The sequence below is a fragment of the Solanum stenotomum genome, chromosome 2 (genome assembly GCF_019186545.1).
Source record: "Solanum stenotomum isolate F172 chromosome 2, ASM1918654v1, whole genome shotgun sequence".
Classification (NCBI taxonomy): domain Eukaryota; kingdom Viridiplantae; phylum Streptophyta; class Magnoliopsida; order Solanales; family Solanaceae; genus Solanum; species Solanum stenotomum.
In genome coordinates, this window is record NC_064283.1 from 71,387,730 (window position 1) to 71,406,483 (window position 18,754).

General features: G+C 31.2%; 1 protein-coding gene across 2 annotated transcripts in view; it reads right to left on the minus strand.

The window, feature by feature from the left end:
- The window catches only part of LOC125857233 (heavy metal-associated isoprenylated plant protein 20-like), a 287,045-nt gene that overhangs the window by 247,228 nt on the left and 21,063 nt on the right, over positions 1 to 18,754 (minus strand). The gene's annotated exons all lie outside the window — the stretch shown is intronic.

The following is an 18,754-nucleotide window of genomic DNA, read 5'->3' on the forward strand; positions in this document are numbered from 1 at the left end:
TTCAAGCGCCATTTTGAGGTGAAAATCACACAAGTTGCTAGGTCATTGGAAAAAGTCAGGGTAATACAGTTCAATCTATCTCAGTGTATCTGTTTAAATGATACAAGTCTTAGTTAAGATGTTTAAGTAAAATGGTATCATCTTTAGATGCTCCTGATGAATTTACTCTTTAAATAATTACAAGATATAATACAATTATTAAATTTTATAACATATATATACACCTAAATACATATTTTTGTATCTAAAAACTCTAGCCACAATTCTACCCACCCAACCTCACATGTTCACCTTCACGATAGTTTGTTGGTGTTTTTGTTTAATTGACATATATATAACATACACTTTATATACCCTTCATATACAATTGATCTTTCATACAATTGACCAATATTGTGTACATACCATTTCAAAACACATACATTAAATCTGATTGGCCACACATAAAGTTTATATATACAGATACTTTTAGTTTCTGCTTTGAAATCACATACATACATATATACAGTTGGTCACACATGCATCCAACTTCTTTTTTTAAATATTTTATTTTAAAAAATCAATGTATGCTTTTCGTCCGTTGTGATTTTGTCACGTAGAAGTTTTATAAATAGCTAAGAGATAGAAAAAGGAAAAATTACATGGATTGGTACCTTTTAATGAGTAATTATCGATTTTAGCGATATTTTTTATTTATTGTCATTTATAGCAATACTATGTTAAACCTGTAATATGTATTAAAAGTAAATTATGTATGCAGTATCTATGTATTATAACTATTTTTTAAAATATACTATGCTTGTTTGGTAAGAAGTTTGACACATTGTATTATAAGTATATTAAAATGTGTGATAAAATGTATTAACCATCAATAAAACTTGTATTATATGTGAATAATAAATTGTACTTTGTAATATGTATTAAAACTGTATTATAAATTTATTAAAAGTGATCAATTGAAAAAAAAAATGTTATTGCTATGAATGGTAAATATTTTTTAAAATTAGTATATTTGTGTAAGTTTCCCATAGAAAAATTCATAAATTGAAATTTCATCGGGCTCCTTAACAAGCTTAAGAAACCAGGCCTAGCTTTTTGAGCCCAAAACATTAGGCCCAACTAAAGGGTCAAATTGCTTTATTTCTCTTCTTCTTTTTACTATTTTCTCATTTTCTTTTGTTAATCATAAACTATATACTGATATAAACGTCAAACAGTAAAAATGATAGTTCAAAATTAAGGTTATTTATGAAGTGGCTAAATATACAAATTATTATAAATTAATGGCTATATCTTAAACAGGGTCCAAAATGTGGCTAATAAATGCATCACCTTCTTCATTAAGTTCCTGCTAAAACCCTAGGTGCATTCTCTGCAACATCAAACTCTTCACAATTTTTTCTTTCTGAATCTCCAATTAACGCAAACTTTTATTGGTTGAATAATCTTCTAGCGATAAGTTTGATTTTTGGAAATTACTTTGTGAATTTGCTTAATTATCCTTGTCTCAATTGTTGATTTGATTTCTTCTCATGTTGGTTGTTTGACACCCAATTTTTTACCTCCACAATATAGATTAATCAACGAGCTTCTTCAATTTTGAACAAATTAAAACAATTAGTTTTATAAAAAATTTCAAATATTTTTCAAGTTTTTAAAGTAATTACAGTCATTTTTATAATATTTTAAATCTTAAACATATATTTAAATATTTTTATTAATTTAGTTTAGTTTTAATTTTGGATTAGAGTTTATAATTAAATTAATTATTTCACTTAATTAAAATTAAAAAACTCATTAATTAATTTATATTAATTCGTCCTAGCCGAATTCAATTTGGTTACGTCTTTAACTTTGTTTGACTATAACGGCAATTTTCAATCCTTTCAGAAACCCATACCCAATTCCCTCCAATTCCCAGACCCAATAACAATTTATTCCCAGACCCACCTCATTCTAAAAATTCAGTCCTTTTCCCCCTCAAATTCACCCAAGCNAAACAATAGATCATCAACAACTGTCGGTGAATCGATACATAAAAATCTATTCTACATTAACAAGATCATCTTCTGTTGGTGGAGTGTAGTCACTCTTCGACCTTGTAGGATTATCATTCTCACTAACATATCCCGTCTCGGCCTTGTTGAGACCATACTTTCATAACAATGTTGCATATATTGTGCAAAGATAGTCACTTCGAAAATCATTAGATGGGATGTTGATTTCATCGCTCAGAAATTCAATAAAAACAGCAAAAAACATTCCACGGTCACTACAAAAAAGAAGAAGAAACATTATAAAAACAGATCAAATGTGTAAGTAAAGAAAAATTGATTCAATAGTTACAAACTGTCGCTTTCTTGTTGCATAATATCTTGAACAAATTCCACCACAAACGAATGTTGTGGATCCAATAGTTCAACAAGGGAAGAGATAAATTTAAAACAAAATAAATAAATACTAAAATACATGGTTCAAAATACATACACTGGATAGTGTAGGTCGAGATTTGGCAGGGGCAACCTTTCTACCTTTTTTTTTGTTGTTTTTCAACCTTTGCTTTTTCGATGATGCAGGTACATCTTTTTTCATTTTTGCCTTCTCTGAACTTTGATTTACTATTGTTAAAAGATCCTGCAACCTTTTAGATATGTTTTTTGTCCATTTGGGATTATCATAATCAAAGATTCGATTAGTATTAGGTGTAACTATTTGGGTAATCCCAATGCTAAATGAAGGAACATTCATATGTATTAGACAAAATGATGAAACAAGAAAAACGAAGAGAATTGAAGAAGATGAAAGTACCTATAGATCTGAAATGAGTTGAATGGAGAGAGAAACCTCTTGAAATTTAAATTTTGATTAATGTGGTAACTTATTTGATTATATGAGTAAAAAGAGGGAGAAATTGAAGGAGTAAATATAGGAGTTAAAAACGTGAGTTAGGAGTAGAATGAAATACTGTATCCGGCAGTTGGGTTTTGAGTGAAAAGAAGGGATTTTTGTATTATTTTAAAATGGTAGGAAAATATTGAGAATACTGTAACTAATGATGTATACTTTAGTAATTTTTCCTAATTTATTTTAGCCCATTTCCAAAGAAAACCCATCAGAATACACCAATAGTACCAACCAGCGACCCCGTCTTCTTTTTCGCCAGAAAAACAATGCCCAGCGACTCAGTTAGGGAAATTCACCCCAAGCAAGCTGGCACCCTCTTCATTCTAATATTAAGTTAGGAAAAAGTTGGGAAAAATATTGAAGAAAAACAGCGAAAGAAGTAAGGTTTTATGTTTCTAATTTATTGCTGGAGTTTTTTAAGTCGTATTTGGTGTGGAATCGCTGCTCCCCAACAGGTAATTTCCGTTTTGACCTTAGCTCATTGAAGTTTTCTATCCCTCTTTTCCTTTCCCCTTTGAATATCTCTATTTTATTTGTTGATGGTTGATGAGTAGTTGTGAGTTGGTGCCTTTGGTTGATTAAGACATATAAGGGTCCGTTTTAAGCCAATTTTAGTGTTTTGTTCATCTCGTCTCCATGGTTTTATTTTCTTGCTTCTCGTATATTTATTGGGGTATTGTCTGTTTGTTATTACCTTTGTGTTACTTCAAAGTGTGAGGATTAGTAGCTTCAAGTCTTTTTTGTCGGTAGTTACTTGATCAAGTTTGTTCGAATCTTAAAGCTAGTTGATATGGATTTGTATGTGATATTACCATTTCCAATCGATTTCTTTCTCTTATTTCTCTAGGCTAATTACTTTGTGAAAATTGGAATATATAAAGTACTAATTGTGTTTAGATATAATGTATCCTTATAGAATAATTATTTTTTCGATTTTTATAAAAAAAATTAAATAGATGTGTATTTGTTTGTGTCTTTTACTTATTTAAATTTTAGTTTCTAGAAAAAAAAATTAAATGATCGATCTTTATAAGTTATAAAGATTATGTTCACAATTTAAGATGAAACTTGAATATATTCATCTATATGGTCGTCAAATAAAATTAAATATATTTTATTTTGATTATGAGGATGAAATTATTATTTTCTAAACTCTGCATATTTTATAGGTATTGAACGAATCAAGTGAAAATAAATATTTTATAGGTATTTGGTAAAGTGTCATCCACCATCCTTGTAACTTGATAATATGTACATATCCTTGTAATTCAATATTTGTGATTTCTTCGATCTCACTTCTCTCTCTATATATATAAAGAAGTTAGACTTTCCCTAGTATTACTTGTAAAAAAATTAAAATCTTGTGTTTTGATATCTTGTTCTATACTTCAATTTTATGTATCACTCTCTCATATATATAAAATGAAAGAGATAATTTTATGATTTCTTACTTTAGGCAAATAAATTTGTTATCTCCCATTGAACTATATATATTTATACCCAAACAATAATAATTAATTTATTGAGGAATTTGTTTGTCATAGGCTCTTCAAGCGCCATTTTAAGGTGAAAATCACACAAGTTGCTAGGTCATTGAAAAAAGTCAGGGTAATACAGTTCAATCCATCTTAGTGTATTTGTTTAAATGATACAAGTCTTAGTTAAGATGTTTAAGTAAAATTGTGTCATCTTTAGATGCTCCTGATGAATTTACTCTTTAAATAATTACAAAATATAATACAATTATTAAATTTTATAACATATATATATATACACCTAAATACATATTTTTGTATCTAAAAACTCTAGCCACAATTCTACCCACCCAACCTCACATGTTCACCTTCACGATAGTTTGTTGGTGTTTTTGTTGCTCGCTAAAAAATGATTGCCACTTCACGGAGATTGACATATATATAACATACACTTTATATACCCTTCATATACAATTGATCTTTCATACAATTAACCAATATTGTGTACATACAATTTTAAAACACATACATTAAATCTGATTGCCCACACATAAAGTTTATATATACAGATACTTTTAATTTGGCTTAAGTCATCCACAGCCACTCAAAGTTGTCCGCATATTTCACTTTAACACCTCTACTAGACTCTGTACCTATTGAACACTTATACTATTCAAAATTAGTACCTATTAAACATTTTTCGCTGATGTGGCATGGAAAGTGCAGTACACATACATTCAGAGCGTGAGAGACCATTTTTTTTATTTTTTGAAAAAATCTCTTTCTTCTTCCTTAATTAAACATAATTACTTCCACCACCATTTCCACCCATCCACCCTTCTCTTTTCTCTTTTATCGTCAGCCACCTCATTCTCTCCCTCACCACTACCATATTCATCTGGAAAGCACCACTACCATTTTCAAGAATTAAAAATTTTAACCGGAAATTGAGTTTCCTCCGGCACCAAGCCCACAAACGAGATAAAAAGAAGCAAATGGAAGTGGGTTCAGCTACAAACAACTTAATTTCGAAATTTCTTTTTTCAAAAATAAGTATTTTTTTCTTCTAAATACAACTTAATTCCTTCATTAACGGTTTAATTTCTTTCCGCAACAAAAATGAGCAAAGGGATGCAAATACAGAAATTGAAGAAGCGTTGATTTCAAACAAACAAAACAATTTCAGAATTCCTTTTCTAGAGTTGAAAATTTTCTCCACGAAAACATCTCAATTTCACCATTAATGGTTTCTTTCAACTTCCTTTAGAAACTGAGAAGATTAAAAAAGGATAAAAATGAAGAAATCGAAGAAGGATATGTAGTTTGCTATTTCAAGGAAAATTTGAACAAAGAGGCGCGATGGTGGATCAAAAGAGGCTAAAGTGCCATATGTACGTTATTCATTCGTCAAATTGTCACATCAGCGTGAGTGTATTACACACCTCTTATACTTTTAGTTATTTGTCAAAAAAGTGTTCAAATGGTTCAAATTCGAGCTGGTGTAGGTGTTCAATAGGTATAAGATTAGATTGAGGTGTCTAAGTGAAATGTGAGGACAACTTTGAGTGGTTGTGGATGACTTAAGCCTTTAGTTTCTACTTTGAAATCACATACATACATACATACATATATACAGTTGGTCACACATGCATCCAACTTCTTTTTTATAAATATTTTTTTTAAAAAAAACATGATTAGAAAAAAAAATCAATATATGCTTTTCGTCTGTTGTGATTTTGTCACGTAGAAGTTTTATAAATAGCTAAGAGATAGAAAAAGGAAAAACTACATGGATTGGTACCTTTTAATGAGTAATTACCGATTTTAGCGATACTTTTTATTTATTACCATTCATAACAATACTATGTTAAATCTGCCATATGTATTAAAAGTGAATTTGCATGCAGTATATATGTATTATAACTATTTTTAAAAATATATTATGCTTGTTTGGTAAGAAGTTGACACATTGTATTATAAGTGTATTAAAATGTGTGATAAAATGTAGTAACCATCAATAAAACTTGTATTATCTATGAATAATAAATTGTTCTTTGTAATATGTATTAAAACTGTATTATAAATGTATTAAAAGTGTCCAAGTGAAGAAAAAAAGTTAATGCTATAAATGGTAAGTATTTTTTAAAATTAGTCTATTTATGTAAGTCTCCCATAGAAAAAAATCATAAATTGAAATTTCATCGGACTCCTTAACAAGCCTAAGAAACCAGGCCTAGCCTTTTGAGCCCAAAACATTAGGCCCAACTAAAGGGTCAAATTGCTTTCTTTATTGTAAAAATTATGCAAACCACATAGTGTAATTAACAAATTGTATAAATTATAGGAACCACATATTATAAGTACTAAATAGCATCCTATCCCTTCTAGTTTTCTATTTACCAAAAATCCCTTAAAAATGATGTTTGCAGGATACATAGTTTTGTGCACGAGATACATTAGGTTTGATACATTCCACAAAGAGGGATACATAGCATTGTGCACGGGATACATTAGGTTTAATACATTCCACATAGCGGGATACATAGCGTTGTGCACGGGATACATGCGGGATACATAGCGTTGTGCACGAGATACATAGCGTTTGATACATTCCACATAGACGGATACATAGCCTTTGATACATAGCGTTGTGCACGGGATACATAGCGTTGTGCACGGGATACATGTGGGATACAAAGGTAAATAAGGGATTTTTGAAATTTTTGAAATAAGTAGGGATAAATGGATATTAAGGTAAGTAAAGGAGTGTAGTTAAGTAATTTGTCCTAACAAATTACATCATATTCCTACTCTTCCATTAATTACAAAAATCCCTTCTTTTTTATACCTTTCGGATACATAATTGTGAGGACAAATATATTAATTTAAACACTTTTGTTATCACTTTACTGTGCTAAATAAGGGACTAGAACATAAAATATTATTGAATCCCACAAATCAAGCGTACGTTTCTTTCTTCTAACAATCAGTCGTTCACAAAAAGGTAACATAACTAGTAAATTAAAATTTCAAATTGTCTCCCCTTGTTCTTCCAAAAAATAGCAGAAGCTTGATTCAAAAAATTTTGCAGCGAAATTTTGTGAATATTTCGATATTGTTAAGGTATTCAGGAATATGGGAAAATAATGTTAGACACGAGCGATACAGAAGTGATGTGATAGTGGTTGGGGAAAATATTTCATTCGTGAACCTTATTTCTGCCGTTGCAGCTGAGTTAAAAGATCTGATAACAAAAAGTATGTGAACAAATAATCTTGTGATACACAGATCGTATAACTTTTTTTTGTTTTTTTAATTTGTTTGTTACTATATTATTCATGATACACTGTTATTTGCAAATTATATTCATAATTAGGTTGCATCTTATGTATTGGTTGTTGCATCATATGTGTAAGGTGTTTAGATTTGTGTATCATTGCTTGATAATTACAAAGTATCATATTCGTTTGAAATGTTTCTTCGTTCTTTTAATGTATCAATGAATAGAAATGGATAATTGTGGTACATAGGTGTGTTTTGTATCATTTCTTTTATATGTATCTAAAACATGTAAAACTGTGGGGACAATAATATGTATGATAAACTAAGAGTATATATGATCCGTTGAGTTGAGTTATAATAATCTATCTTGAAGTGTAATTTTTTTTTGGAATGATACAATAAACATTAAATAATAAATATATTTGGTACAATTGTAGCTATGTATTAGTGTGTTATGCAGTTCCAATGGAATCAATGCCGAACAAAAGTGATTGTTCAATTCCAGAATGTATTTTGGAAGAAGTTGTCTTGCCTCCAAGATACAAAAGAATTCCCAATAGATCAAGGAAAAAAAAGAAGGAAAATCCAGATGAAAAACTAACATCAAACACGAATTGTTGTGGGAGATGTGGACAAGAAGACCACAATCGAAGAACTTGTACTTTCTTACCGAAAGAATCTTGATCAATACTTTTTTGGAGTACTTTGTTTTTTCAGATCTAATAATTCTCAAACTATAACATTTCTTTCCCACTGTTACAAATGTTTACATTAAAAAGTACTTTTAGCTTACTAATTTTTGATTCAATAAATTGAAATGTTATGTTTTCCAGTTTTGCCTATATTTTTTTATTGTTAATTTCTGATAAAATGAATCGGGTATACATATTGTGTATTGTTTTGTGTTTGATACAAAGTTATTTTTAAAATATACATTGTATTGGTTAAGTAATTAATGTATATGTAACCGCTAATAAATACTGAAAATACTATTACATTGCAATGATTTGTTTAACATAATGAATCTGATACTTAATTCTTTGAAAAAAATTGTATCGGATAATATAGTATCAAGTATTATGATATGTACCGTATAAGAGTTGTGATGTGCATCGGATAAGAGACATAATGTTAAATGGTACTAAATATATTACAAATTAAGAGGATTGTAAAAATTGTAAATATATAGTATCAGATTTTGTGAGACACATCAATTTCTGATTTTGAAAGCATGATAAATAATAATTGTGTATCATATACATAATATATTTTTTGGCAAATTTTCATCAGCTTATAATATAGTATCAAGTGTAGTCATTTGTACCAAATTTATAAGAGACATAATGTTAAAAGGTACTAAATATATTGAAAATTAACTGATTTGCATCAAGTATAAACATATAGTATCAGGTGTTGTGATACATACAAGTTTGTTATATCGAAAGTAATCGTGTATCATATACATAATAAATTTTGGAAAATCTTGTATCTGCTAATAATATAATATCAACTATAGTGATGTGTACTATACTTATAAGAGACAAAATTTAACAAGGTATTAAATATATTGAAAATGAAATGAAAAGCGAAATAAACAATTTTCAACATAAAAACTCTTCACATTTAGAAGTAGTATCTTCAAAAGAGAAGAAATACTCAAAAACACTTATTAATGTAGTTGAAAAACAATAGATCATCAACAACTGTCGGTGAATCGATACATAAAAATCTATTCTACATTAACAAGATCATCTTCTGTTGGTGGAGTGTAGTCACTCTTCGACCTTGTAGGATTATCATTCTCACTAACATATCCCGTCTCGGCCTTGTTGAGACCATACTTTCATAACAATGTTGCATATATTGTGCAAAGATAGTCACTTCGAAAATCATTAGATGGGATGTTGATTTCATCGCTCAGAAATTCAATAAAAACAGCAAAAAACATTCCACGGTCACTACAAAAAAGAAGAAGAAACATTATAAAAACAGATCAAATGTGTAAGTAAAGAAAAATTGATTCAATAGTTACAAACTGTCGCTTTCTTGTTGCATAATATCTTGAACAAATTCCACCACAAACGAATGTTGTGGATCCAATAGTTCAACAAGGGAAGAGATAAATTTAAAACAAAATAAATAAATACTAAAATACATGGTTCAAAATACATACACTGGATAGTGTAGGTCGAGATTTGGCAGGGGCAACCTTTCTACCTTTTTTTTTGTTGTTTTTCAACCTTTGCTTTTTCGATGATGCAGGTACATCTTTTTTCATTTTTGCCTTCTCTGAACTTTGATTTACTATTGTTAAAAGATCCTGCAACCTTTTAGATATGTTTTTTGTCCATTTGGGATTATCATAATCAAAGATTCGATTAGTATTAGGTGTAACTATTTGGGTAATCCCAATGCTAAATGAAGGAACATTCATATGTATTAGACAAAATGATGAAACAAGAAAAACGAAGAGAATTGAAGAAGATGAAAGTACCTATAGATCTGAAATGAGTTGAATGGAGAGAGAAACCTCTTGAAATTTAAATTTTGATTAATGTGGTAACTTATTTGATTATATGAGTAAAAAGAGGGAGAAATTGAAGGAGTAAATATAGGAGTTAAAAACGTGAGTTAGGAGTAGAATGAAATACTGTATCCGGCAGTTGGGTTTTGAGTGAAAAGAAGGGATTTTTGTATTATTTTAAAATGGTAGGAAAATATTGAGAATACTGTAACTAATGATGTATACTTTAGTAATTTTTCCTAATTTATTTTAGCCCATTTCCAAAGAAAACCCATCAGAATACACCAATAGTACCAACCAGCGACCCCGTCTTCTTTTTCGCCAGAAAAACAATGCCCAGCGACTCAGTTAGGGAAATTCACCCCAAGCAAGCTGGCACCCTCTTCATTCTAATATTAAGTTAGGAAAAAGTTGGGAAAAATATTGAAGAAAAACAGCGAAAGAAGTAAGGTTTTATGTTTCTAATTTATTGCTGGAGTTTTTTAAGTCGTATTTGGTGTGGAATCGCTGCTCCCCAACAGGTAATTTCCGTTTTGACCTTAGCTCATTGAAGTTTTCTATCCCTCTTTTCCTTTCCCCTTTGAATATCTCTATTTTATTTGTTGATGGTTGATGAGTAGTTGTGAGTTGGTGCCTTTGGTTGATTAAGACATATAAGGGTCCGTTTTAAGCCAATTTTAGTGTTTTGTTCATCTCGTCTCCATGGTTTTATTTTCTTGCTTCTCGTATATTTATTGGGGTATTGTCTGTTTGTTATTACCTTTGTGTTACTTCAAAGTGTGAGGATTAGTAGCTTCAAGTCTTTTTTGTCGGTAGTTACTTGATCAAGTTTGTTCGAATCTTAAAGCTAGTTGATATGGATTTGTATGTGATATTACCATTTCCAGGCTTATCCAATCGATTTCTTGCTCTTATTTCTCTAGGCTTATTACTTTGTGAAAATTCATTTTTTTTTTCAAGTGTGGTCACTGTTTACCAATTATGCCCATAATGTGTATGACTATTTTGTGTTGTTTTAGTTTAGTGTTGGACTTTAGCATGTTTACTTTGATATTTGTCTAGGTATATGTCTGCTTATTTGGGTTTACTTCTAGAATGGTAGCTTGATTCGATTCCCTTTGGTTAAAGTCGTATTTAAAGCAACATGTTTTAGATTGGACAAGTTTTCATCAAGTGTGCGATCTTGTATCTTTGTTTTTTACACATTTTGATTTTAACATCTTTTTCCTCCAAATTGTTGCTTAACTTATTGTTTGCTGGTATGATCCTCTTATTAAATGAAGTTTGGAATTGACTTAGACCTCGAAATCAGTCATTTTGTTGTTTTATTGTGAGCCTTGACAAGACTTCTTAATTTTCACCGCCTTTAATGCATCAGTATGTTTATGTGGATAAATTTTTCTTCCTTCATGTCTAATTTACTTGATTCTTTCCATAATTAATTGTCCCCTAAAAAATTGTTTCGCGCCTATGCTGATATTTAGGCAGTGTCATTCATTCTATTTCGCTATTTTCTCATATTAAGCCATATAGTTGTTACTTGTGTGTTTTATTCATTTATGTCGCATGTGACCAATCCGAGTCCATTTTGGACTCTTCCCATTGCCTCCTTGTATTTTCGAGTATCGAGTTAGCCCTCAGGTGTCAAAGAGCAAGTCCTTAAAAATCGACGTACAGGTGTTCGAAGAAGATACGAGATTGTATACATTAGTATACTCCTAGTGTATACGAAAATCAAGAAATGGGCTCAAAAAGCCCTAAAATTTTTGTTTTAGTTTTGTATTGTGTTGTAATTGGGCCTAAACCTATTTTTACTTACTTATTATTACTTGTTAGTTCTTAGGACAAGTGAAAGACTTGAGCCTAAGGCCCAAAGAAAGACATTTTCTTTATGTTAGACTATAACATGTGCAAGTGATTTAAATGGGTCAAAGGCCCAAAACGAAATTAGGCCCAACTACTGGCCCAGGGGGACAGAGAATCAGACTTGGGCCCAAGTTTCTCTCGCTATTTTATTGTTTATATATGTTTACTTGTTATTATTTATTGTTAATCTTAGGGTTTCAAAATTTAATTTCCTCAAAGAATAGCCATTTTGAGTTAAAATTAAATCAATACTTATTTCCAAATTTACCTTTAGAATATATATTGTATTTTATTCAAGTAAATACCCCTTATAATATTTCTCTTCCTCTTAAGAATGATTTTAAGTTGTACGATCGTTATTTTCCCAATTTTAGTTAAATTGCCTATTTTCTTAAAACATTAGCCAAATATTAGTTATCAGACAACTGCATGTTAGAGGGTGTTCTAGGTGCTTTAAAACCCTTCCTGGAACACTAATATGAATCCCGAACCCTCTTTAATATTTCATTAGATTTTTGTTTTTAATCTTTTGAAAAAAAAAGTTTTTTTATTTTCACTCTAAAAATTAAGTGGTGACTCTCTAAAAAACATGTGTTTTCTCTTTTTTAAATAAAATACTGGTGATTTTGCTTGTGGTTGTAGGTTAATAAAGCAGCTTAAGAATGATAGCAGTTATTTCATGGGTTCCCAAAGGGGTTGCAAAGTTTGTACCAACTGAGGCTAATCCACCTTCAAAGGAGGAAATTGAACAGATTTTGAAAAGTGGTCTTCTTGATAAACGGTACGTGTTAATTTTTTCATTATGTTTTTCCCCAATATCCGAAAGTGGTGAGAACCCAAGTTGAGGAGCCTAGAATGTAGGCAGAACTTATCATTACATCGTGAAGGTAGAGAGGGTGTTTTCGAATAATGCATAATTGTTAGTACCAATTAAATCAATATTGCTGAAACGTCTAGGCAAAATATCAACTTGTTTCAATGAGTTTGAGTGAGCATTATTAGAATGAATTAACCATCCAGGTGGTGTATTGCATGTTATTTGATTCGACAACACTGATGTTTTTCTCATATCATACAATTCACAGAGAAAAGCTTTTTGTTGTGGGTAACACTCTGTTTGGATAGTTATGTATTAGTTTTATAAATAAAAAAGAATATCTATATATATATATATATAGTTTGTAAGTCATTTTTTTTAATAGTTTTGTCGCCTTTTATATTTTTCAAATAATATATATGTTTTTATATAATTATGTATAGGGTCAATATATTTTATAAATATTCGAAAATCATCTCAAAAAGATTTTAATTTTAGTAAGTATTTTATTAAATTAGTTTAGTTTAAATTATGGTTATGATTTTGAATAATTAGTTTACAATTAAGTTAATTATTATATTTCCTTAAGATTAAGAAGCTCGTAAATTAATTGTATCGATTCGTCTCATTTAAGTTTTTAGCCGAATTCACTAATAAGATCTGTCACGACCCGAGAGCACTCTCTAGTCGTAACTAGCGTATTCGACCTCGAAGAGGTCAAATACAAGCCTCATGGATCATTCATTCATCGCATAGACACTAAAACTCTTAAGGAAAAAAAAACTTTCTTCACACACAAAGAAACTTTCATCAAATAACAAGCGGAAGATTTTCTAGACTTTATCCAAGATGTCTCAAAACCATCTAATACTTGAATACAACAATGAGACTAAGCCCACTCAAAACTATAACAAAACTACAAGACATAAAGGAACATTTTGGTTATTGTCCTCGAATATATGAGGACTCACCAAGTCTTCATCTTCAAACATCTTAGAAACCTATCCATCAACCATGGAATATCGACATCTCCAAATCCCTACACTTTAGTCAAAAGGGAAAGAAAGGGGTTAGTACAATTAAGTACTAAGTATGGAAACCATGCAAAAACATGCTAAAAAGGACATTTGGTTGAAAGTCATGCCATATGCCATTTTAGTAAAACTTCATGAATATTGACATATTAGACATATTATAGAACATAACCAACATATAAGACATTAACCACATTATAGACATACTCAACATTTTCACCACGTAACTCATTTTATCATCCAAGAACCCTTATCTAAAGTTACCCTAAGACACACTTGAGTGAGACATGAAGTGGCCGCCCATACAACCTCTTCATACACACCTAAGTGTTCCTCAAGGCTACTATAGACAAGAACCATCATGCTTCAAGGTAGCATACTAAGTAACTCACTTCATTAACATAAGTTATTCATTCAACAAATCATTTAGACAATAAGTTAACATTCTTCTTTAAAGTCATTTAGGACACATTCATGCATTTAGAGGACTTCACACTTTAGTCATATAGACTTAGGGAACTCACTTTAGCACCTTCAAAGCCTACTCATGCCATGTGTAGATAGCATCCCATACTACTACTTACACGTTGTAGAACCTGTCAAGTAACTAGAGTTCACACAAAGGATATCAAGTTTTACATTTAAAGATCCAAGTGTCAAGAATGCTCATAGCACCAATTTCCAAGAGATTCAATAACAAGGCTCTCCCAATATATACATCATGTCGTCACACCAAGCACAAACAAATATCAAGAAGGCCCGACGCCCGGTATCAAGAAGGGTCAAAGCCCAATAATCAAGAGAACCAAGAACCATATTAAAAATGGCTTTCTAATTCGTACTTAAAATGGACAACTTCCATTCATAAGACGGATTAAAAATCCAGAGTCAAGATGGCAAGTGATCCGAATCAAGAGGCATGCCAAGAGTGACAAAGTCACAGCCGCACGAAGGACAAGGTCCCAACAAGAGTGCCAGGTGATCAAACAGTCCGTACACGTGGGATAGTTACATGAGCGTCTTAAACGTCTTAAAGGATACCAATATGACAATGCAAAGTGACAAGAGATAGCGAGGGTACCAAGATCAACTTTTAAATATTTTCGCAGTTAAAAGAGTGCAAGTACATGTTTATACACAAACTCAGTGCTTTGGCAAAGAACCCGTCCAACACAACTTTGCGAGTTCAAACCGTAGACCAACCAACGTTTCAAGGTCCTCAACTTGTTCACGAGTATATACAACCTTAAAAATACAATTAAATAACTTATTTAACTTCTATTAGCTCAGTAATGTTGACGTAAAATAGGATCATAATCACAAGTAAGCCTAGCATGTACAAATATAACTATGCTCCCAAAACAGTGAATCTGTCCAGCCTGGTACCTCAAGTCGCAAGTTAGATTTGTAAAGGAAAACGGCAAAACTAGACTTTATAACCTTCATGAAAGATGTAGGTACATCTCTAAAGGTTGCAAAAAAACAAGAATCACCGCAAAAATATATTTTGTACAAAAAGATATATTCAAAACACTATAGCTGATCATACAGGATTTCAATTTCTGAAATCTGGGCAGAACTTGCCCTATGTTGTGTCCCAGATTTCGTATCCATAACATTTAAATTAGAGTATTACATAAACATAAGAGTTGTAGGTATCTGAGTTAGCTTTCCAAATCATATTTATTCATTGTAAACGAAGTTCTAGAGAATGAGATATGCATAAATTACTAAACACTACCCAACTTAGAAACAAATTTGATCACTTACATGTGAATGGAATGCCATAGCCTATCGATTTATATTCAACATAGCTTTTCATTTATCAAGAAGAACACCTAAGTCTACTAAGTCAAGAGATGACATTCAACAATATAAGGCACGTCACATTCCATCATCTTCATTAATAAGTGTTAAGAGAGAAAATACTTTTAATCACAATACAATAATACTTTATTCAAGCTCACCTTGGGATCTCATGAACACATTTATATTCACAACATGATTACCTTTAACTTCATTAGGTTCTCATTCAAATCCTTTGCATCACATTCACATATATGATATCATGTCAACACTTCAATTCCTCATATAATGCCTTCAAGGCCATAATCATAATACATTCAATAAGTAAACAACTCCACCATAAGTGGATCACACATCAATCTATCACAATTCTACATTAACAATGAAGTTAGGACAACTTACCCTTTTCCAAAGCCACAATCACCATTCCTCAATTCTTCAACAATTCTCAATAGATAAACATATATAATAATATAAATCAACTACTCAACTCAACCTAAGCATTTTTCCATCATCATTCAATCATAAACATTCAACCCACTTCATAAGCCAAATTTAGGAAACTTGGAAAGACATGGGTTCATGGACTTTTCTTTCTTAAAACCATCAATAATAACATAAATAATCATTAAAAATCATTTAATTCAGGAACCCATTCTAGAACCGAAATTAGGACTTTATTGAGTTTTTGTAGAACTTTCAAAATACTTTGATTTGGCTCATTAAGTGGAAAAAAAATCAAGGATAAAGGATCCCCATACCTTAACCTTCGTGAATCCCACGAAAATTGAAGAAGAAACACCATGAAATCCTCAACTCTAGCTCCCACTTCATCTTGTTCTTTGAGTTAGAGAGAAATATAGAGAGAGGGAAGACTTTGAGATTTTGATTTTGGGAAAAGAGAGTAAATGACTTGTTAAAAAACTTAAAACCTTATATAAGTCATTTAATTAACTTCTAACCGACTTCCTAAGCCCTTAATCTAGTAACTAATTAATTTTCAAAGACCCAACTAAAAATTAAAATTTCAAAAACTGGCAGCATCTATGGACCCCAAATCTCTTTGAACTAAACTCAAAAAGCCGATTTACATTATTTAAACAAGTTACAAACTTCAATACACATGTGAGGCTCTAGTTCTTCCTATTTCATTTTTAGGGTCGTTACAAGATCAATTTGGCCACATTCCTAATTCATTGGCAAGATTCGTAATGCAATTGACCACTCAATTCGATTAAAATTGTAACTTATTCGCCAAATCTCCTAAACCCATTTGGGACAAAACCATTTTGGGCCTTTATTTTGCAATTTCCAACAACCCAAAGCAATGCCTCAATTTCTAGCCCATTTCTCCCTTTCTCAAATTAATTTCAGCAGCCTACAATATTCCTTTCAACCCAGCCTAAAATAACAACAACAACAATACACCAGCCGACCCCCCACCCCTACTTCTTCTTCACAAGCAAAGAACCCAGAAACACGATGGTTTCAAAATGAAAATCGCGTCCAGCTCTAGCAATAAAATATGAATCGCGTGTCGTATTTTTCTCTCATTCTTATCTGCTCGTACTCGAAGCCAGTTGTTGTAATCCCACACCTCAAGCGTCCTTGCTCCAACAATCAAGCTCCCGGATCATTTTTCCGTTGGGAATGGTACAAATTCCACCTGGTTGAGCCTTATCTTCCAAGAAGAATTTGAATTTCAAATTCAAAAATTCCCTCCCGTTTTCCCCTTAAATCGAGCCCTATTTTCCTCCTATAAATGGGCCCTGTTCATCTTCATTGAGAGGGTTAGAGATAGTTGATTTTGGGTTGGGAAAATATATAAGAAGAAAGATACACCGAAGATAGAAAAGAAAAACTTAAGAAAGAACTGAAATTCATGGAGGATAGATAGGAAAATAGAGTTAGAATTTAGGACAATAGCGCTCATAACACTAAAGTTTCTTGGTTTATTGTTTTGGGTTGAAGTTTTCGTCGAAATCTTTTGAAGTTGTTGGTGGAGTCGCTTTCTTCGCTTCTGATTCCAGTTCGCTGCCCGGAGAAAGGTATAAAGTGTGTTTATCATGTTATGAGCTGTTTGTTTTGAGATGGATTTTGTAGAGCTTTGTGTTGATTTATTGTCTAAATTGGTATGCTTTCTCTTGTTTCATTTTTAATGTGTGTTTTAGGATGATTTTTTCAATTCCTAGAGTGCGAAGAATTGTGCTAAGGCTTTGTTGTGTTATTTTGTTATCTTTTGTTGCCACTCTATTTAAATTTAGGGATGCAAGCATTTGGCTCTTTGAAGTAATTAATCAATATTTGTATCTTTTATTTCTTTGGTGTTTAAGTGGCAGCATGGTTAATATATTTTCTGTAACCCATTTTTTTTTAGCTTTTCTGAATTATATTTTGAATTAATTTTCCTTTAGTCATTTGTTAATTATTCTCTCTTTTGTTTTCTTGCATGAACCTTTGAGTTGAGTCCACCAAACTCCTTCATCTTTCTCACGTGCATTCATGTTGAGCTATGGAGGCTCAATCTTACCCTTTTCGAGTCGAACACCGAAGAACAGGGTGTTATGGAGTCCAAGAAGGGTTGTATACATGATGTATACAACAATATATAGTGATATACATACATTGTATATGTTGTAAAAAAACAACAAAAATGGGCCGAAAGCCCTCTTAAGTTTCAGTTTTGTATTATGTTGTAATTAGGCCAAAAGCCCATCTGTTTTGGTGTTATTTTGTTAGTTTAGGACAGGTGGAGGTAGGGCCCCAAAGGCTAAAGAATAATCAATCTTTATATTAGTTTAGGACAGGTTAGGCCCAAGTACTGGCCCAGGTGAACAAAGCAAGACTTGGGCATGAAACTTCTCTCCCTTTTTATTTTATTTGTTTTCGTATTTGCCTAATTGTTTATTTGCTAGTTAATTCTAATGTTTTTTCGTAACTCAATTCACCAAAAGATGAACCAACCATATCTTTAAAAATTAAAAAGAAGTATATTTTACTTAAATTGACTTTAAAAGGGAAAAATGATTCCAAGTGTTAAGTGTTA